The following is a 7,053-nucleotide window of genomic DNA, read 5'->3' as shown; positions in this document are numbered from 1 at the left end:
AGAGGAAAAAATCGTAAAGTTTAACTCTACAAGTGAAGTATTTCTTAAGATGCCTCATACACTCCTATTCATAGATGTGAAGCTTTTCACACCGATGAACAAAACTCTACTTGATGCGGCATATTAGACTTCCTAGGACACTTGAACCTTATACTCTGATACCTAATTTTTCATGACTCAAACTAGAGCCTAGTCGTAATACGGTAATTAAAATTCTAAAGGACTCCAACCAAGCCTATTAGCATAAAATACATGAGAATACATAAGTCACATGAAATAAATAAGAATCAATAATATGAAGCATAGTCTCAAATAGAACATAAGGCTCAAAATGAGAAATGACAACATAGACCCTTTCTATATAACATTCCTCTAATAACTAGTCGGGGGCATAAGACAAATCATAGTTTACCCATCTAGACAACATAGAAGTAACAACTGCAAGATAAGAAATAAATTTCATATCCTAGAACTATGAGGACTCACCAACAAGAAGCTAATAGTAAACTCTATCCACCAATAGGATGATGATTAACGTGATTATCAATCCCTATATTATGGTACAATATAGGCAAAAAGTATATGTTAATACATAGAATGCACTAAATATGTGAGAATATGCATGAATAATAAACATATGACATAATAAATATAATCATGGAATGCAAGACCAATATTTTTAAAACATGAGTGAAATTATGTAAACATTAAAATATTTACCTCATTGGTCAGTACATCAAAAAAACCTCATCATCATCATAAGAACTTATAACTTAACTGAAACTCTCTGGGATAGGACCTTTAACCGATGTATAAGACCATGTGAGCTAATACATAGAATTTGATGACTCTTACATCAAGACAGGGGAGGCTAACTTGCAAGGGTATACTCCATAAGTAACTCTTTAATTGAGCTATGTGGATCCACTAGCTTCGCCATATTGGAATATGCAATCCTATGTGGGAACCGTAGTTTAGGACTAAAGGTTGTTTCTAGGATTCCTTTAGGTAACTAACAACATTACCAGACCGAACCTCACCTAAAAGTCATCTCAGAGCTTTGTCAATATCCCAACAAAACTCATAAAACATGAATCATAAACATCATAGGAAAAGATAGTAACTACCTATCAATCCATCTTACAAAATACCATAAAATAACTTATCTAGCATCATCATAGTATAATCATAGTATTAGCTCATCTATCATATAAATCATGAAACCTGGGTGTAGACCTTCCATCATTACATATCTTTGATCATAAATAACTTTAGGGACTTAGCTTTCCCTATTTTTAACTTTGCTTGAAACATCATATAATCATCACCCATAAATTATTTTGCATAAAGCATCTTTAATTTATAGCATAAAGCTTTCATAGAATATAACTTAAAAATTATGATCATATCTCAAAATCATACTTGAAACTAGCATATATCATATGTCATTGAAATTAAACTTGAAATTATGCAATATGGTGTGAATTATGCATGACTAGACTAATATCATTGAAGAATATCATAATTGAGAAGACCCAATGAAAATCACGCAATTCAGGCTTTTAATTGAAGAATTAGTAATCAGAATTGAGAAGAAAACTTTGGGATTCCATTGGTGAACGGTACTCATGGATGAAGTCCCACATACCTTAACCTTGATTATCCCTAGATTATGGAGATTTAAATCTTGACTCTTGAAAAACCTTTCTAAATTTTCTTGAGAGAAGACTTGGAGAAAAGACTTTGGCATTTTGGGAGTTATGAAGAGAATAATAGAGTTAGAAAGCTTTAGGGTGGTTAATAAGTATGAAATTAGGCCCACAAACCATCTACATTCACTAATGAAGTATTGGGAAAAGACCAAAATAACCCCTATTAAAACTAAATTAGGGACCTATAATAAGCCCTCACCACAGACAGTTAAAGGCACCACGAACCGTAGTCCCTTCCATGGTGAGGGACTTGGGGATTTCTAAGAAGTATTTTGGAAGAATGCCCACCATAAGACCCACCACGGCCTGTGAAGGGCACCACAGTACATAGTGGTCTTCCGTGGTCATTGCCTTGGGCTTGAATTATTGGTAGTTTTAGGACTTCCTCCATTGAAACCTTTACGGTCCATAGAGGTCATCATAATCCATGGATGGTAGACGTGGTGATATTTCTAAGAGAGCCCTGTAGGGGCTCTTACCACGAAGGCCATTATGGTCTGTGAACCACACCATGGGTCTTGATGGCCTCCCTTGGTTCTCTTTCATAAAACCTGAATGGATGAGTAGGGATCACACTAGCCTTTCATTGCTCGTGGTCCTCTTTATAGCCCGTATTATGTCTTGTGGAGAACACTTGGTGTCCAAAAGCTGAGTTTTCTAGAATTTCAACTTTTTTCCTTATTTTCTAACTTTCCAACTTCCGAGGTCTTACAGTCTCATAATAGAGGGGTTGAGGATCACGCTCCTTCCACACGTGGCTAGTTGAGTTCTATTTAGTAAAGCATTGGTGAGTCCTCATCTTATCAAAGGTGAGTTATGACTTTGTTCTATCTTAAAGACTTGTACTTCATTCATGTTTGAGGGTGACCTAGGGAGATATCTTATCCCCTACCTGTTGTAATATAGTAAAGGCATCATTGGACAAAATGCTATAGAGTCTATGTAGTCAAGTTACATTCTTCTTTTATGATTCATGATTTAGATATTTTCTTACGCTATGTTCCACTTTTTACTTTACGTTATGTATGCTTATGATTTTTAAAGAGGCTTGATTGGATCCTTTCGAGGTTTTAATCATCGTATTATGACTAGGCCTTTGGTTGGGTTATGATATACTTGGCAAGAGCATAAGGTTTTTGTCCTAGGGTGTCCAATATGCAGCATCCAGTAGAATCTTATTCATGGGTGTGATCTGTGCTACATCTATGAATAGGAGGATATAAGGAGTTCTAGGAAATTCTCACTACTTTCATCATCTATGTCGTGTGATAGAGTATATTCTAAGACTCCTTTCCCAAATGATAGTCCTTTGCAATTTTCAGACAATGCCTCCAAAAATAGCACCTATGCAAAGAGGGGTCAATGCTAATGAGGACCAAGTTCCTCTGGTCCCTAAAGACCATATCCCTTACCCGACCAAGGTACTAATCTAGAATTTTGAATAGTTATTACCATACTAGCCCAAGTAGTGGCCAAATAAGGGGTTGTGTCTCTTCTTAATTCTCCTACTCCGGCCTCTAGAGTGAGGGACTTTGCAAGAATGAACCCTCATGATTTTCATGGTTTGAAAGTTTATAAGGACCCCCAAGAATTTATTGATGAGGCTTACAAGATAGTGAGTATCATAGAGGTGACTTCAAAAGAGAAAGCAGAGTTAGCGCCCTACCAACTCAAGAGTGTAGCCCAAGTTTGGTATATACAATAGAAGTTAGAAAGTGTGGATTAAGGACCTATTGATTAGGAAGCCTTCAAACTTTCTTTCCTTAATTGCTTTTTCCCTCTTGAGCTAAGGAAAACTAAAGTATTGGAGTTCATCAATCTTCGACAAGGAAACATGGGTATGAGGAACTATGCCATCAAGTTCACTAAGATATCTAAGTATGCTCCTTTATTAGTTATTGATCCACGTGCCTAAATGAGTCAATTCATGTCAAGGGTATCCGACTTGGCTTCAAAGAAGTGTCGTACCACCATGCTTGTCAAAACAATAGACATATCTCAGCTCATCACTTTTAGTGAACAAATTGAGGGATAGAAACTTAAATAGATGAGAATGATGGATTCTAAGAGGGCCCGATATAAAGGTGGGTTCTCTAATGCTAGGACTGGTGGTAGTGGTAGTGGCCATTCTCAACAAGGACAAGGTTTGGGGAAGAAGTTTGTTAAGGATAGGTTGTCATACCCTAAGGCTCAAGGAGGCCAAGTGCAATAAAATACCTAATCCCAAACTAAAGGTGGCCAATGAAACAACCAATTTTATGCCCTTCATGCTAGGCAAGAGGTGGAAGAGACTCCTGATGTGGTTATGGGTATGTTATGAGTCTTTTACTTTAATGTTTATGCATTATTGATCCAGGTGCAAATTTGTCTTTTGTTACTCCATATCTTGCTATGAGATTTTATGTGACCCCTAAAATCTTATTAGAACCCTTTTTGATTTATACTTCGGTTGTTGATTTGGTGTTAGCTAAGAGAGTTCATGGAAATTATCCCATGTTGTTTTTGCGTAAAGTTATCCCATGTGATCTTGTTGAACTAGACATGAGTGATTTTGACATTATTCTTAGTATGGATTGGTTAGATGCCTCTTACGCATCCATTGATTGTAGAACCTGTAGGGTAAAGTTTTGATTTCCTAATAAGCCTACTCTTGAATAGGAGGGTAATGATTCAGGGATTAAGCATCGATTCATCTCATGTCTTAAGGCCAGAAAAATAATTTCCAATGGGTGTATCTATCACATAGTTTGAGTTAGAGATGTTGATTCCAAAACTCCTACTCTTGAGTCGGTCCTTATAGTTAATGAGTTTCCCAATATGTTTTCTAATGACTTTCCCGGTGTTCCTCTCGAAAGGCAAATTGATTTTAGCATAAATATCCTTCTCAATACTCAACCTATTTCTATTTCTCTTGACTGTATGTCTCCAGAGGAACTTAAGGAGTTGAAAGAGAAATTGAAAGATTTGTTGGATAAGGGTTTTATAAGGATAAGTATTTCACCATGGGGTTCTCCGATATTATTTATAAGCAAGAAGGATGGCCGCTCCAAATGTTATTAGATTACCAACAATTGAATAAGGTTACCCTAAAGAACAAGTATCCAATTTTGAGGATAGATGATTTGTCTGATCAATTGCAAGGAGAAAGTTACTTCTCCACAATTGATATTTGTTCCAATTATAACCAACTAAGGGTAAGGGAGTGTGATATTTCCAAAACGACATTCCGAACAAGGTATGATCATTTTGTATTTATAGTCATGTGGTTCAGGTTGACTAATGCTCCCACTATTTGAATGAATTTAATGAATCATACTTTCAAACCATACTTGGACATGCTTGTGGTTGTGTTTAATGATGATATTTTGATTTACTCGCGAAATGAGGAAGATCATACGGGTCATTTGAGGATTGTGTTGCAAATATTAAGAGACAAGCAACTATTTGCCAACTTTAGTAAGTTCAAATTTTGGCTAAGGTAAATGGCATTTATTGTCCATGTAGTTTCCGATAATGGGATTAAGGTTGATCCAAAGAAAATGGAGGTGGTGAAGAATTGGCCTAGACCATTGTTTCTTTTGGATATTTGAAGCTTTTTGGGCTTGGCCGGATACTGTAGAAGATTTGTTGAAGGGTTCTCCCCTATTGCTTCACCTATTACTAAGTTAACTTAAAAGAAAGTGAAACTTGAATTGTTGGATGAATGTGGGAAGAGTTTTCAAATATTGAAGGATCGTCTTATGTCGGTTCCTATTTTGACATTGCATGAATGTTCGAATGGATTTTTTGTTTATTATGATGCCTCACGAGTTGGTTTGGGTTGTGTTTCTATGCAATATGGTAAGTTTATTTCCTATGCCTCAAGGAAACTTAAGGTACATGAACGAAACTATCCAACCCATGAACTTGAACTTGTAGTGATTGTGTTTGTTTTGAAAATTTGTCGTCATTATCTTTATAGGGTGCATGTTGATATTTTTACCGACTAAAAAATCTTCGAATATGTATTTAGTCAAATGGACTTGAACCTTAGGGAAAGGAGGTAGTTTGAACTCCTTAAGGACTATGATATGAGTGTATTGTACCATTCGGGTAAGGAAAATGTAGTAGCCGATGCTCTAAGTCTGTTGTCCATGGATAGTGTTGCACATGTTGAGAAAGGTAAGAAGTTGGTAAAGGATGTCCATAGATTGGCACGTTTAGGTGTGTGTTTGGTGGATTCCAAGGATGGTGGTGTTCTTGTACATAATGGATCAGAATCTTCTCTTGTAGTGAAGGTGAAACCCAAACAAGGCCAAGATTCGATTTTGGTTGAATTGAAGAAGTCGATTGTCGAAAAAGCCATTGAGGCTTTCTACCAAGGGGAGATGGAGTGCTTTGTTACCAAGTCATTTGTGTGTTCCTAATGTGGATAGACTAAAGGAATTGATATTGAATAAGGCCCATAGTTGTCGCTATTCAATCTATCCGAGATCCACCTAGATGTATCATAATTTGAAGGAAGTGTATTAGTGGAATGGCATAAAGAATGACATAGTGTTATTCATGGCTAAGTGTCCTAATTTTTAACAAGTGAAAGTTGAACATCAAAACTGGAGGTTTAGCTCAAGACATTGAAATTCCTACTTGGAAGTGGGAAGATGTGAATATGGACTTTGTGATGGGTTTGCCTCATACTAGAAGGAAATATGATTCCATTTGGATTGTTTTGTACCGAATGACTAAATCGGACACTTTCTCCCAATTAAGACTTAATATGGCACCAAAGACTATGCTAAGTTGTATATTAGAGAATTGGTAAAACTTCATGGTGTTCCCTTGTCAATTATATTGGATAGAGATACTCAATTCACTTTACATTTTGGAAGTCGTTTCAAAAAGGTCTTGGTACAAAAGTTAAGCTAAGTACCATTTTTTATCCTCAAATAGATGGACAACGCGAAAGAAAGAGCCAAACTTTGGAGGTTATGTTAAGGGTGTGTGATTGATTTGAAAAGAAGTTGGGATGAGCATTTTCCATTGATTGAGTTTGACTATAATAATAGTTATCACTCTAGCATCTAAATGGCTACTTTTGAAGCCTTATATGGAAGAAGATTGTCACGACCCAACCCCGTAAGCCGTGACGGGTGCCCGAGTTGGGCACCCAAACATACCCTTATCCCCAAATTAGCATATTAATCGAATAAACATAGATAATGATCAGAAGGAATCTCTAAATAAATCACAAAAATAGATATAATGCACGAAAACCGATAGGCCGTCACGAAACACACCAAGCCCAAATGATATATACAACATAATTCTGTCTACAGACCTCTACAGATGATAGCATAGTCAT

Source organism: Solanum dulcamara, chromosome 10 (genome assembly GCF_947179165.1).
Source record: "Solanum dulcamara chromosome 10, daSolDulc1.2, whole genome shotgun sequence".
In the NCBI taxonomy this organism is placed as follows: domain Eukaryota; kingdom Viridiplantae; phylum Streptophyta; class Magnoliopsida; order Solanales; family Solanaceae; genus Solanum; species Solanum dulcamara.
Note: the sequence above shows the minus strand (reverse complement) of the source record.